The sequence below is a fragment of the Trachypithecus francoisi genome, unplaced genomic scaffold, assembly GCF_009764315.1.
Source record: "Trachypithecus francoisi isolate TF-2019V2 unplaced genomic scaffold, Tfra_2.0 Lachesis_group14, whole genome shotgun sequence".
In the NCBI taxonomy this organism is placed as follows: domain Eukaryota; kingdom Metazoa; phylum Chordata; class Mammalia; order Primates; family Cercopithecidae; genus Trachypithecus; species Trachypithecus francoisi.
In genome coordinates, this window is record NW_022681459.1 from 22,719,951 (window position 1) to 22,736,243 (window position 16,293).

Genomic DNA, 16,293 nt, shown 5'->3' on the forward strand with positions numbered 1-16,293 from the left:
TAACCCCCGCAACCCTTGCAGAGCTGAGGAGGAGAAGCCCATGTGGATGCTGCATACACAGTGAGTTTGTGTCACAACTGAGGAACTACAAGCTTAGAAAATCCAAATCTTCATAAAGGGCTACAAGCAAACCTGCCTAGCCCTTTGCCCCAGCAGGAAACACTATCTTAGTCATCCAAGGATTTGCACGACACAAACATTCTTGAAAAGATAGTCCAGAAAAAAATGTAGTTACTCTTCTTAAGACATGCAGAACCATGAGGGACCTTGGGGAATTGTCTCGCTAAAAGCATTTACCACCTGTCAGGAACTGTCCTAAATTCATGATCTCACTTCATCATCACAGCCACTCCACTTGACATCCCACTTCCTATCCTGCAGTGTATGAAACTGATGCATGCCTCAACTTCAGGCTCAACAACACATAAATACATAACTAAAAGTGGCCAAAGAAATTGGATTCAAATCTGATTCCAAGATATAACCTGCATCCTCAAGAAATTTGTCCATCTTCTTGTGGGGGGACAATCAACTATCCAAGAGATGTATATTTTCCAGGTACGTAGGTAGGAGTTTTGCAAAAGAGAGGGCAATATTTGCCACTCATTTCCCTGATACAACCTACCAAAAACAAAACAAAACTCACTCAGGAGGATCCTGACTATGTACTCAGAAATAATACCCATGCACAGATAATGATGGAAGTCATGAGACAAATCTCGAACAGATTTAATGAGCTAAACCTCACAGGCAACTCTTTTCCTCCATGAAGGTCTCTAACCTGGTCAAGGCATCAAAATGATCACTGTGTTACTGTAGTATGTATTTATCTGACAGGGTAGAACAATACCTTGAAATTTGCAAATTGAAGTATTGCAAACATAGGCAATTGTGATGTTTAGCTCGTGTTTCTCCATTCCAGAAATAATTATTTAAGTCCTCCTAGGGCCAAGCTGATTCTGCCTGCCTTGCTTTGTGGGCATTTTCCATTCACAGCCAGATCTTCCAAAAGCAGAGTCTCTGAATGTTTTAACTGTGGGTTTCCTTTTTTTCAAAATCTGGTACATATTTTTGATGTTTAATAAACCATAATGAATAGCATTGACTATGATATCTTCCCAAACTTGGACATTTTCATCTCATCATTCCATGTTTAACCTGGGAAACAGTGGCTTGTGTAATGAATGTGCCAGTTTTATGCTTTGTGTTAATTTGACCTAAGCTAAATACAATTAAATTTTAAATTAACATATCCTTATAAAAATAACTAATATCTTTATCTTCTCTAACTCTTCCTCTGAAGAGAAAATTATGCTTCTGCCCCAAAAGCAGCAAGTGTAGTATGTGCCCAACTTCATATTTAGCAGGGTGGTGTTGCCCTTGGATATCAGGAATATCTGGATGCAGGGACACACTGATAGACTCCATTTCCATTACTACCCTCCACCAAAAAAGAAAAAGAAAATAAACACTTTAGGCTTTTTTCAGTTACTGAAAATGTGTGAACGGTGTTCTGTGTCTGGTCTTCATCCTAACTTCAATTCCCACTCTCAACCCCAGGCCACCCCTCAATTCCAAAGAACCTCACTTAAATTCCCCCTTCAGTCAACGGACAACACTGAGTGTTACTATGGGTTGTATTAGTCAGCTCTCATGCTGCTATAAGGACATACCCAAGACTGGATAATTTATATAAGGAAAAGAGTTTAAATGGCGCACAGTTCAGCATGACTGGGGAGGCCTCAGGAAACTTACAATCATGGTGGAAGGGGAAGCAAACACATCCTTCTTCACATGACAGCAGGAAGGAGAAGTGCTCAGCAAAAGGGGAAAAGCCCATTATAAAGCCATCAGATCTCGTGAAAACTCACTCACTATCACGAGAACAGCATGGGGGGAAATGGCCTCCATGATTCAATTACCTCCTACTGGGTTCCTCCCACAACACATGGGGATTATGAGATTACAATCCAAGATGAGATTTGGGTGGGGACACAAAATCAAACCATATCATAGGTTAAATTGTGTTCCCCACCCCAAAAATGTATATGTTGAAGTCCTAACCTTCAGTACTCAGAATGTGACATTATTTGGAAATAGGGTAATTGCAAATGGAATTAGTTAAGATGAGATCATTAGGATGAGTCCCTAATCCAATATGACTGGTGCTCTTATAAAAAGGGGGGGTTTGGACACAGAGCCATGCACACGGGTGGAAAGGATCCCAAATGAAAGGATAGGCAGAGGGTTGGAGAGATGCATCCACAAGGAACACCAAAGATTGACAGCAACACCAAGAAGCTGGAGGAGAGACCTGGAACATATTCTCCCTCCCAGCCTGAGAGGAACCAAGCCAGCTGACACCTTGACCTCAGGTTACCGGCCTTGAGAACTGAGAGACCCTGGGTTTCTGTTGTTTAAGCCCCTCAGGGTGCGGCACTTTGCTACGGAAGCCTGAGGGGACTAATACAGGTGTCTTCATATCTCACTGAGGGAAAGTGACAGGAAAGTAACAACGATTTATGTTCAAGGCTCCAGAGGAGTCAATCAGATTCTGGGGAAGAAGAAGGTACAATGCTGGCTTCTCCATACAGCCTAGACCCCAACCCTTGTAGGGCCCAGGGCAAGATCTAAAGCACTCCCTCACCTATGTATCTATATGCTGTGACTCCGATAAACAAACTATTAAACAATACATGTGTCTTGTCCCTCAACCTGACAATTACACCTTTATAATAGCAACATAGGAAAATATCTGAAACTATGGTTTTTAGACAACCAAATACCAGCAAAATGTAGTAATTCCTATTATTAGATATGTTTAAGTGTTCAGCTGGTGGGTAAGCATCTTCGGCAGAGTGATAAAATTAAAATGTACATACTATTATGTTTATTCCCTAACATTTATTTCTTTAATTTCTCTTTTTTTTTTTTTTCCAGACAGAGTCTCACTCTATCACCCAAGCTAGAGTGCAGTGGTGTGATCTGGGCTCATTACAACCTCCGCTTCCCGGGTTCAAGTGATTCTTCTGCCTCAGCCTCCTGAGTAGCTGGAATTACAGGTGCCTGCCACCATGCCCAGCTAATTTTTGTGTTTTTAGTAGAGACGGGGTTTCACCATGTTGGCCAGGCTGGTCTTGAACTCCTGACTTCAGGTGATCTGACCTGCCTCAGCCTCTCAAAGTGCGGGGATTACAGGTGTGAGCCACCTCACCCAGCCTATTTATTTCATTTCGAATGTCTATAATCAAAGCTGTCACATAAAATGCATTGCATTGACTCTAATGCCACCTGAGACAATGTATTTTTTTATTAATTTCAATTTCAAAGAAAAACTTTGTTCAGGCAGTAGTGAGCAGAATCATCAATAACAGATTTAAAGTAGTACTTAAATTTGAAAACAACACATTAATTTTACATATCATCTTCAAATCGAAAATATTACAAAATATTTTAACTTCATCCTATAGATTGCTATTACTTATATTTCTGTTTACACCATTTCTTAAAGCAACATCTAAGTAACATATAAATATCTAGGGATATGTGAAAAATCAGTTTCATGCTTTATACATGTTCTATCAAACTGACCTATACATAAATTCAAGAATAACAGCAATTGTATAATGTTGCAAAATATTTCTCAGATAACATGAGATCACCTATTAAGAACACCAAGCTAATTCACTGGTTCACAAGTGCCCTTCCAAACCACAAACTGGAACACAAACAGAAGCAAGAAGATGGATGTTTGGAAGGATTCGAAAAATGATCGTTCATACTGCAAGAATATATTGCCACCGTATCTGAAAGACAGCACAAGTTCATTAATTTATTCTTTCTCTTATTTCTCCTAAGTTGTGTCCATCTCCAAGAACAACTATTGACAGATCAACTATAGTATACTTGGGACATCCTTATACTAAAAATATTATTCATTATTGATCTGAAATTCCAATTTAATTGGGTATCCCTTGTTTTTATTTGTCAATAATAGACCCACATTCTTTCATGGCATTTGGCCTGTTATCTTTTGCTTGAGAAGCAGAAGACGGAGGTGGAGAAGCATCTCCCTGAATGATGTTACTCGCTACAGTGGATGTTTTAACATCTCAGGTGCCTTTGCCTGTGCCCAGTCCTGGGTCCCTGAAGTCAGAAGTGCTCATCTGTTCTTTAAGGCAGGCTCACTTTCTGCCACCACAGGGAGCAGTCATTATGCATACTCCTGTTGCCAGCTCTCAGTGAACCAACACCATTCTCTTTTCTTTTATATTTCATTCATACACATCTATTGTGCACACCCTATGAGCCAAGCACTTCGTAAGGCACTTCTAGTGAGAAGGAAGAAGTCAGGACACCACAGATATGAGTGAGAAGGAGCCTAACGGCCTGGTGCGGTGGCTTACGCCTGTAATCCCAGCACTTTGGGAGGCCAAGGCAGGCAGATAACTTGAGATCAGGTGTTTGAGACCAGCCTAGCCAACACGGGGAAACCCTGTCTCTACTAAAAAACAAATACAACAATTAGCTGGGCATGGTGGTACGTGCCTGCAGTCCCAGCTACTCAGGAGGCTGAGGCATGAGAATTGCTTGAACCTGGGAGGTGGAGGTTGCAGTGAGCCGAGATTGCACCACTGCACTCCAGCTTGGGTGACAGAGCGAAACTTCATCTCAAAATAAAAAGGAGCCTACCACACAACCGTTGACAGTCTATCACAGAGAGTAACAACATCAGCCAAAGGTGGCATCTGCAGAGATCAGACAGGGGTCATCTCAAAAGGGAACAGCCCTTAATTTCACCTTACATGTAGATGGGTTTGACAGAAAAACAGGAAAACAAAGGAGCAATGAATGTCCCATTAGAAGACATACTAGGAAACTGTCATGGGGCAAAATTCATACATCTTAGAGATAAAAGTTGGTAAAGCATAATTGGTGCTATTTATTGTTAAAGCACAATTGAATTATTTCTTGTTTTCTTCAGTAATAGAAAAGTTGGACATTTTTCTTTAGAGAAATCAACCGCAATTATCCTGTGAAGAAACTCAGTAACACTAGTCAAGGATCAGGCTGGTCGCTTTCACGGAGCGGGAGTTTCGGCAGCTCTATTGTTCTAGCATTAGTAATGCATGAGACCTACCCCTGAACACTTCCAGTTAGGGAAGCTCTGCAGAGATCTTGCACTGTGCCACGGGTGGCCTTGTGCTTTTGGCTATTAAGCTGGAAATGCAAAACATGTTTTGTGGTTCAAATAATCTCCAGGAGACAGTTTCCTGGAAGTTTTAAGTCCTATTTCTCATACCACCTCCATCTAAATTGACGATTTCTATGACCTTTTCATCTAATTACACTAGTATGTTGTACCTATTTTTATTAAATGGTTCCATTACATAAGCCATTATATGCTAGCTCCTCCTTGTTGCTAACCTCATGAGCCCACCTGCTACTTCTCCTCACTTTCACATCGAGGACAGCATTCTTCAAGATGGAATTTGTCATGTTATCTTAGATCTATCTAAGATTTTCACAAATCACTTCACTAACACTTAAATATCAGAGACAGACACCCAGAATTCTACCAAAATCCTTGTGTACCCGCACATGAAGTGGTGCATAGACTGGTTCACAAGACAAGGAAAAAATGGAAAGCACTTTTTAAAAAGCAGGAAGAAAAAACACAACATTCCAGAGGAGAAATTAGGAAAATTTAAAAATGGGTAAAAACTGAGGAAAGGATGGAGAGTGGCTGGAGAAGGCCCTCTCGTGCCAGCAGTCATTAAAAGACACAGCAGAAGAAGCCATCATGGGCAGCACAAACCAGCCCCCATCCCGCTTTGAATCACAGAGAAGTTTGCAATGTCAAACAATATCCTTCTAATGTGTTATGAGAATTCTATCAGACCCGAGCTAAAGGTAGAAATGAATAGATACTTATGAGAATAGCATCAGGGAAAGAATGTGGAGAACTGCATCACCACGTAGTTGTACAAGTGAATGGTCTAATATAATGGTTAGAGTATTAACATTGCATGGCCTTTCCGCTAGTTTCTACTCCACCATATTTACTGCATCTGAGTTCTAAACTACTATTTTTATTTTATTCCCTCCCGTCCGATAGTTGGCATTCACCTAAGCAGTCAGGAACATCTGCTGTATTTGTGACAATTATTCAGATGGTATAAAACAAAATTACATGCAGCATGTAGCAGTGACATTTGATTGCAAGGGAGAGAATCCAACTAGAAATGTTGACTCACTGTGTTACACAGCATCATGAAAAGAGGCTGATGTTAGCCGGCGGTAGGCCAGTAATAATATGCCTACACCATATTAATCGCAGATAAACCAAATTGCATTGCTAATTTCATTTGCATTTGCATTATCATTGTGTATTAATTACTACAGTTAGGCCACCAAAGACTAATATCCAAATCTGACAGCACCAATTCCCTGGATACATTTTGTGGTTGCTGAATGATTATTGTTCAACAGTTTGCTGCTTTTGACAAACACAAAGCAACACAGGCTTCCCAACCCTGAAAGAATGAAGGAATAAATGAAAGAATATCAGGCATGGTCTGATGCAGAGTTCCATTCCAGCTCCAGGCATACGGTCCTTGCTCAAAGATAAAATAGCCATGTTTCCCAGGACGCTCCCTGTTAATGTGTGCTGTTTGAGAAGAGGTCAGGGTCAACTAGGTATGGGAAATACCAGGCTAAACAAACATGGACCCTATTGCAGACCTTCTTAGAGCCTTTAATATGTTATTGTACATTGTGACTCTCAGAGAGGGAATAGAGTTTGCAGTGTTCGCTAACACTTACTTGACCATCTAGTCCTTTTTCTCACTGCCAATCTTCTGGAGTCATTATTTCCCAGGAATGCATTTTTGAAAAAGCTGAATTTGCAGAATATAACCGTAACCAGAACCACGGGCATTCCCATGTAAATATAAGTCATATGTTAGAAATATTCTACTGTACTTAACAGAAACTCAGAGTCACCAGTCCACAATATCCAGACAACCCTCCTGCCTACATTGTGAGTCTAATGTTCCCAGAATTTCTGCAAATTATTGGGGACTTTCACTCTCCTGGACACTTCTGGCCTAAAGCCCCAGGTTCCAGTGAGCTAGGCATCTATGGAACATCTCTTTTTCCAGCGCACACTGTCTCCTTCCAACCTATGTTAAGCCAAGTATGCAATCCTCCTTCATTTCTAGATTTCCACCAAAACCAAGCAACTAAATAAATAAATCCTTTCATGAGGCTTGCTCAATTCTGTGGAGGCATTTGGAGGTTATACTGCAGCAATGCAAGCAACCTGAAATTGCATGTCAGACACACTTGTGCTTTCTTCGTCCAATGCTTTATTGAAATACAATTTACATATCATAAAATTCACCTGTCTAAAGTAGAGAACTGAGAGGTTGTCAGTATATTTACAATGTTGAAACACACCTGTTCTTAACTTCCTCTGTAATTTCTGACCGATTGGGTTCCAGTTTTCTTCCTCTCCTTCTCTGTATCTCTGTAACCCTCAAATTCAATTTCTTTTTGCTTTTAATTTCCATAGGTTTTTGGGGAGCAGGTGGTGTTTGGTCACCTGAGTAAGTTCTTTAGTGATGGTTTGTGAGATTTTAGTGCACCCATCACCAAGTAGTATGTCCTCTAGTCAATGTGTAGTCTGTTATCCCTCACTCCCCTCTCACCCTTTCCACCAAGTCCATTGTATCATTCTTATGCCTTTGCACCCTCAAAAGCATATATATATATACACACACACATACACATACACACATATATACACATATACATATATATATATAAAAAATGACAATAAGGCAAACAATTGACACTATTTGAGAAGCAGTTAACAAAGACACACACACACACACACACATATATATATGCCTTTGAGAGTGCAAAGGCATAAGAATGACACAACGGACTTGGGGGAAAGAGTGAGAGGGGGAATGGGTGAGAGGGATAACAGACTATATATTGACTATATATACATAACTATATGACTACTATTCAAATTCACTTTCTTTCTTTTGCATCCCTTTGGCTTTCTTGTCTGCAGCCAAACCCACGCCCTTTCAATCCCATCTCAACTCCAAACAGCTTGACTGGGTAACTTTCTAAATAAAGACAGGGCTCTTCCTGAGAGACATTCAGATGTCAGACATTAAAATTAAAAAAATAAACGAGACAAAAACAAAAATAAGAATAAGGACTTCCTCGCACTGGCCTCTCCTCTATGGGAGCCTCTCCATGACTTCAACCAAATCGCTTCTGGCTTCTGCGTACGCAGCCCTATGCCCTGCGGGGAGTCCCTGATCGCTGCTGCCCTTGCTCATCCTTGATGCAGGTGGTCACTTCACCCCTCCTTCCCTTTGTGAGAGTCTTTATGTAGTGCTCTTGACCAGAATGCGGCAATATAGCTGCTTCTCACTGCTTGCCACTGCTCAGTCCCATCCCTTCCACCTAGTTATGTCCTTCAGATAAAGTTTCCATAAGACCCCAACAGAGAGCCTGGTTCAGACTCCGCAGTGACATCATGCCAGCCTCTATCCCAGCAAGAAGGGAAGATGCATGAGTAACCAGTTCCATAGAGTCGGCAATTTCAGTGTTTCTGTTTGGTTAAAGCCATGGCCATCTCAACAGCCTTGAACCCAAATATTTTTAAACAAAGGAGGGAAGGAGGAAAAGAAACAGAGGAGAAATAGTAAAGGGGTTCAGGATGCTGCACAATCGGCTTTGGACAGGCTAGGTCAGACGTAGGGTGGAGGTAAGAGGAGAGCCTCAAACCTCTTCAACAGCCACAGAAGCTAAAGAAAGCACAGGAAGGTCTGTCCTTCAGACCCCTCCCTAGGGATTTTTTTTTTTTTTTTGAGACGGAGTCTCCCTCTGTCGCCCAGGCTGGAGTGCAGTGGCTGGATCTCAGCTCACTGCAAGCTCTGCCTCCCAGGTTTACGCCATTCTCCTGCCTCAGCCTCCCGAGTAGCTGGGACTACAGATGCCCGCCACCACGCCAGCTAGGTTTTTGTATTTTTTAGTAGAGACGGGGTTTCACCGTGTTAGCCAGGATGGTCTCGATCTCCTGACCTCGTGATCCGCCCGCCTCGGCCTCCCAAAGTGCTGGGATTACAGGCGTGAGTCACCTCACCCGGCCCCTAGGGATTTCCACTGGTGGTGAGTAAATGGCTCAGTTGCAAGATGTAATTATGAGTTCACTGTTCAGGAGACACCTAGAATTCTTTCCAGAAAGGGAACTCTGCCAAGATTTTACCCCCATGTTATCACCACCATCATACTAAGCTGTCCACATTTGCATTTGACCCACAGCCTCCCTGTATTCTGTATGTGTTCAATTCCTGCATGTTCTGCAGAGGCCATCTAAAACTAGGTTTTATTCACTTCCCACCTTGCAGCATTTGGTTTAAGGAACTTCAGCTTTCTTGTATATTTCTTCATGGTTTAGATCCTAGGAAAATCTCCCTTCAACACTGAGATCAAATAGGTGGAAGCTGTCGACATGCAGTAAGGTGGCATTGAGAGGAAGCCAAGGTGGTGTGAAGGAGTTCCTGGTAAATCCACAGTGTATGTACATCATGGCCTCACTTCTCAGAAAATGACAATAAGGCAAATAATTGACACTTTTTGGGAAGCAAAATGAACCAAGACATGGGAGTTGGAAAGGCGTCTGTACAGATACTGCTGGCCCCCTACAATAATTCCATATTTGACAGGCACGTGGCAGTTCAGAAAACAAGCACATTTTCTTCTTTGCAGCTGGGTGGTTGATTTGCAAATGGGCCTTTATATCTCCAAATAATGAAATAAACACGTGTTTAGATTTTAAGGCAATGCCATATTGTTATAAAACATTCTAAGTGCTTGACTGTCAATTCCTGTGCTTATCTTGGAGCAGATGGTCCCATAGAATGTGAAAGGAAGAAATGTATAAAACTTGCAGGTCATGCCCCAAAAGGGGAGCCCATGTTCTCCCTTGCTCCATGTTCTCCCTTTCTCCTTCACACTCCCCTTCTTGTTGACTAGAAAGCAGCTTGGCCATGAGCCACCATGGACCACGGAAGCGTGACCAACATGCTAGGATAATGGACAAACAAGACAGAAGGATCTTGGGCTCCACTGACTTCACTGAGCAAACCTGCCATGCCAGCTTGAACTTTTGCACTTCTATCTGGTTTGGGAGACTGTTACATTAGTGACAAAGACAAACCCATCTTCTTAGCAATATGTGAACTCTGGATCAAACTGTTCCGGGGGCATCTGTACACACATGGATGTCTGAGCATACACACCAGCACTAAAAGTATATCAAAGTCCAAACTGACTCTATGTCTCAACATTTGGGCAGCACACTTTTGAAATCCTGATTGTTGCCGGGCGTAGTGGCTCACGCCTGTAATCCCAGCACTTTGGGAGGCCAAGGCAGGCGGATCACAAGGTCAGAAGATCGAGACCATCCTGGCTAACATGGCGAAACCCCGTCTCTACTAAAAACACAGAAAAAAAAAAAAATTAGCCAGGCATGGTAGCGGTCGCCTGTAGTCCCATCTACTCGGGAGGCTGAAGGAGGAGAATGGCGTGAACTTGGGAGACAGAGCTTGCAGTGAGCCGAGATCGCATCACTGCACTCCAGCCTGGGTGACAGAGCAAGACTCCATCTCGAAAAAAAAAAAAAAAATCCTGATTGGTATCTTAGCAAAACCAGAGTGAAAAGTTGACTGTCTTTCTCTCTATGTGGGGACAGGCCAATGTCTCCTCTGAGCTCTGCCAGCCATTTCACAAAGACACACCTCAGCCATAAAAACAATATATGATTATACGTATCCTAGAAAACAATGTGCTGTAATAAAGTGGCATAAAGGAGCATATGTTTTTTAGGGATTGAGAAGGAATTTTACAATAATGTTTACATAAAACAGTGAAGCAAATTTAGAGAAAACAGCACCTTTGCAAATGTTTCCACAATTGGCACACTAACCACTGACAAGATTCAAAAATGTGTTAGATTCAGACTGGACAAACATTGAAGTCAATTTAAAAGCATTTTTTTTTTTTTTTTTTTTGGTATTTGAAAACAGTGAACTGTTGAAAGTCTTTTTAAAAAAAAATCCAGCCTGTAATCCCAGCACTTTGGGAGGCCGAGACGGGCGGATCACGAGGTCAGGAGATCGAGACCATCCTGGCTAATACGGTGAAACCCCGTCTCTACTAAAAATACAAAAACTAGCCGGGCGAGGTGGCGGGCGCCTGTAGTCCCAGCTACTTGGGAGGCTGAGGCAGGAGAATGGCGGAAACCCAGGAGGCGGAGCTTGCAGTGAGCTGAGATCTGGCCACTGCACTCCAGCCTGGGCGACAGAGCGAGACTCCGCCTCAAAAAAAAAAAAAAAAAAAACCCTATTATGTTGACAATTTAGTAAGCTCATTCGTTTACAACTGGTTTTGTTTTTGTTTTTGTTTTTTTATCCCCAGTGTATGTTTTTTTAAGTGATATCTCATTTATTTTAAGCCTGGAATAGAGCTTTCTCTGCATTTGAGCAGTCCAGGATGGAGCTACTGAAAGAAAGGTCTGTGACCAGTGAGATCCAGGAACTATGTGTAACCAGTCTGCATCAAGATAAGCACAGACGCTGGAAGTTAAGTACCTAGAAAGTTTTATAGCAATATAACATAACCATGACATCCAAATGCATGACCGACTTTCTAATCATTAGTTTTCATCATATTTTACCAAAGCATCAATACTCAACGGATTTGAATTTTTTTTAAATGGCCCTTCACCAAGATAGCAATGGTCTAGTAACCAACTTGCAGATACAAAGACCCATTTACAAATTTGCCTGCAGCTTCCTATGCCTCCACTCACACACAACTGACATCAAAATTTCTTACATACACAAGCACATTGCACGAGCTACTGCCCACAATAAAAACAAAGCAAGAACTTATTTCACATATTATTGCCACCTGACGGTAGGGCAAGACTGTTTCCACAGACACATTTGCAATTTATAGTTTTATGATAACATAAGAATTGGGCAGTAATTATTTTTATAAGAGAAAACAACTTGTATTTGTGTGTGTGCATGAGTATGTGCCTCCATCATAAAAACAATAATCGCCCCCATGTCTTCTCCATTTTGTCTTCAATTCTGGTTCTTAGGATTTTCTCCAGGTGTTAGTAGCTACACCTCTGGAAAGGGTTTTTTGTTAATACCAAAAGCATTGTGACTTATTTCTTTGGGAAAAAAAAAAAAAAAAAAGAAACAGAAATGAAAGCATGCCCTCTTTTAAACTGGAAAGCTTTATTTTGCCCCTGGAGAAAAGCAGCCTGGTTAAATGTCTGAACTTATTGTTATTATTATTTTATTGAGCAATAAACTAAAGTGTGATTGAGCCACCAGTGACTCGGATATATTGTTAAGCTTGGAATCACATGGTTGAATGACTGGCTGGCCCAGAACGTGGGCGATTCAAATGATTCAGAAGACAAATGAGGCAGGAGCAAGAATGTCTCACACCAATACAAACCCAATTAACGTCAACAAAATCCTGCAAAATTTATTGTTGCTTGGCCTCTGAAAATGGTGGAACCAACTCTTTTCCTGTGCCTGCAGGGCAAATTCATTAGATGGAAAACGGGATTTTGTTAACCATGAAGTTCAGTAACATAAACAAAGAGTCAGTGCCATGCTCCTTGAGGCACCTGCAGAGGGTCAACCGCAAAGAAGGGAAGGAAGAGAGAGACGCTGATCTTGCTCTGCAATGCCCATGAGTGGTGACACAGTTGGTGTTTCATAAATAATGTCTTCTTAAAGTCACAGTCCAGGATAAAAACAGTATATCTGATTGTCATTCAGTTTGCTAATTAATGATCATATATAAAGAGAGAAAGAGAGAGAAGAGAGAGGAAGGGAGAAAAAGAGATACTTTGCCTGCAAGTTCACCAAAGATTGAACATGTTGGTTTGTGCTTGGTTTTTTGTTTCAGTTTCTCGAGTAAAAGTGATTCACTTGTGCTGATTCAGCTTGAACCATGTTTACATCAGATGCTCTTATGCCCACAATTGACAAATCTAAGAGTAGTCATGAAACAAAACGGGCCTCACTGGCCCCAAAGTCATCAAACCTACAATTTTGACCTCTATGCTATGTGCCCACAGAACTGGACGACGCTTCTGAACTCATCTCACCCTAAGCACTGTGAAACGCTCCGTCACTGTGATATTTGACAGCAAGGATGGCGCCACCTCTGAGAGAACTCATGCCGCAGAGCTCAACAACATACCCGTTGTTCAAAGTAGAGATGATGGGTGTTGAAAGGGCCACAACACAGAGGGCTTTTGTGTGATCAGACTTACTCTGCGTGGGGTAATAGGAGTGTCGTCTGAAGAGTGGTTTGGCTGGATAAGACCACACACACAAAAAAAAAATGCACCAAACAATCAAAAAGCTCAACCATGGATTATCAAGACCATTTTCCCACCCACACTTGATTCTGAATTCAATCAAACCCTTAATGACTCCTATGAGGATTTCAGGGTGTTCTATCAAAAATCTGTTGAAATAGACCCAAACACAGCAAAATATTAAGGTGAAATATTATCAGTACCAGAAATATTATCAGTACCAGAAAAATATCTCCAATACTTTTTCTCAGTTTTCTGTTTCTTATGATTATGATGATGATTCATTTGTGCTGATTCAACTTGAACCATATTCATATCAGATGCTCTTATGCTCACAGTTAACAAATCTAAGAGTGATCATGAAACAAAACAGAACTCAGAAAGCAGGAAAGTATCCCCAATACTTTTTCTCTTATAAAGAACGTACCATTTGTTGCTAGATACAGCCCACTATGGAAGCAGGAAAAAAAAAATCTACTTAGTCACTGAATCAACACTTACCATGTGCCTGGCATGGTGCAAGGCTCATGAGGTGGGATTTATTTCTTCATGCTTTTATTTTGTTTCCATCTTTAATAGTGAACAGAGCTATGAAGAAAATCTTGGAGGGCAATGAAACAGAATCACAGAAGGGAATTTTGTTTCATTCAGAACTGGGAACAGCCTATTTGAGGGAGGACAGTTACGTGAGATTTAAAAGATAGTGGTTAAGCTACTGTGACTCCCAGTGTCTTTTAACTTTGTATTTTTACTGAGACCCACAAGAGAAATTCATAGGGGACTGTTGGTTCTGGATTTTTAGGGACAACCAAATTGACATGTGATTAATTTTCTGAAGACAACTAGATTCTGGCCATGACAAGGGGCTTCTGGGATGAAAAGTTAGGACCACAGAGGGCCAGGGCGAAAGTGGGAATGGGACCAAAAACACCAGTAGGACCAAGAACCAGTGAGGACAGGGCAAGGGAGAAAGGAGCGTCAGAGAGCAGGTAACATGGCCTCCAAGAAGGTCAGGTGCAGAATGAAGGACATCAGGAGAGTATCTGTCCATTAACCTGCCTGGAGCCCTCTTTGCATTCTCCTAGACACCTGAAACTATTCTGCAGCGTTTTTCTTTGCTGATTTAGGCATTACAAAAAATGTAGAGTTTCACTGCTGGTTTTTCTCCAGACCATTTGTGCATTCTTGCTCTGAGCACCCCAATCCATAATCATTGTCAGCTGAGACGAAACTAGCTGCTAAACTACTTACCAATGTATTCAGTCTCCACGGCATCGATCCCAGCAGAAATGCAGATCAGCTTTCCAGGGCGAGCCTCCCTCCTGAAGAAGTGAGTCTAGGCCAGCAACTGCCGCCTGGAGGAATCCTGAAGTGCCCCCTGGATGTGTAGGGTCTTGGTTGTCACAGAGTGCATTTGACACATCACAGGCAGGGCTCCGTAATCTGCTGCCTCCAGCAGTAAGATAATGATGTTGTAGTTTCTCTTCTCTTCCTCTTGCCCACTAGAATTTGCTTGGATCCTAGCGAATAAAGAAGGGAGAAGGGAGATGAGTCCTCCCCATCACCTGCTAGCATCCACCACCATTTTGGAATAGCTGGGCTCTGCAGCTGTGTAGACGACAAGGTGCATACCAGTGCCACACAGCCATGTTTCAGGACCAGCCAATAGTCAGGGCACACAGCGTAAAGTGAGAGAGAGGAACCGAGGCTGGAGGGCTCAGGGCACATGCCCAAAAACTACAGACACTAAAATGACTGGAACCCTGTTAAATAAAGCGAACCCTCTTTTCCACAATTTCCTTCGCTTTCTATCAGCCTTGGCAATTGAAAGAGCCTAGCTGGGGCCATGACAAGAAGGAGCCTAGCTGGGGCCACTCTGCAAATTCATGAGGCAGGGGAGACGTCCAAGCTCGGCATATGCATGATGATTACAGGAAGAGGAAAACATCTGAACTATTTAGCATCTCACAGTTCAAATGGGGCAGTTGCTGAGATGCTGGTGCAGAAGAGACAAATGGGGTGGGGAAAATTTTCTAATCTTAATAAAATCCTTTTGCTTTTTCCAGTAAGTAAAGGAGTGAGTGATGGCGTGTCTGACCCTTCTTTAATATCATCAACTGGAGCGAGAAAGACCTGAAAGAAAATATTTAGAAAAAGAGTGTTCATATTATGCCTTGCCTATGCTATGCCTTAATACATTCTCTCATTAGCAATAAGCCAATTCCATATAAACAATGTTTTCTCAGCAGGCAACAGCAAGTTAATAAGGTACTCTTAACACTCATTAAAGCTCATATGCTTCAAGAACATGCTTAGAAATATTGTGGGTTTCCTGGCGCTCGGCACACATTTCAATGGGGAATAAATGGGTGCATGGAATACAGTGAAGAGCAAGTTCCTTCAACACGTTCTGTCTTTCCTTGCCACTGCTCAGTAACAAAGGAAGCAGTGAGCAAAGCAATTATTTGGGCTTTACCTGGAAACAGGAAAAGACCAGACATCTAAAATTGGACAAAATGTACATGTCAGAGACTAATTCAGACTTTTTTAAATGACATTTTTTGTTACCTTGGGAAGATGTTTTAAGTTTTGATTGGAAACAAATGTCACTTTTGAGGCAGATGGGAAAGTAATCTAAATTTAGAAAATGTAAGTCATTATTAATTAACCTTAGTTATCAGAGAAAGTTTTTTTCAAAGATCTGCTAACTTCAACTCCAAACTGGACACAACTGCTTCCTTTAACTCCTCAATCAGCTATGATAACTCATACTTGAGATTGATTTTATTTGCCTTTAACCAAAACTTGCTAGAAACAGCCTGGACAATTATTTCTCTTTCTTCATCCTA

At 41.6% G+C, this 16,293-nt stretch overlaps 1 long non-coding RNA gene across 1 annotated transcript in view; it reads right to left on the bottom strand.

The window, feature by feature from the left end:
- Positions 1-14,960, bottom strand: part of LOC117095744 — a 213,939-nt gene extending 198,979 nt beyond the window's left edge. Inside the window, exon 1 of the long non-coding RNA XR_004442159.1 lies at positions 14,696-14,960. This is a non-coding gene — a long non-coding RNA (uncharacterized LOC117095744). The remainder of the gene's footprint in view (positions 1-14,695) is intronic.
- Between the last annotated feature and the right edge of the window lie 1,333 nt (positions 14,961-16,293).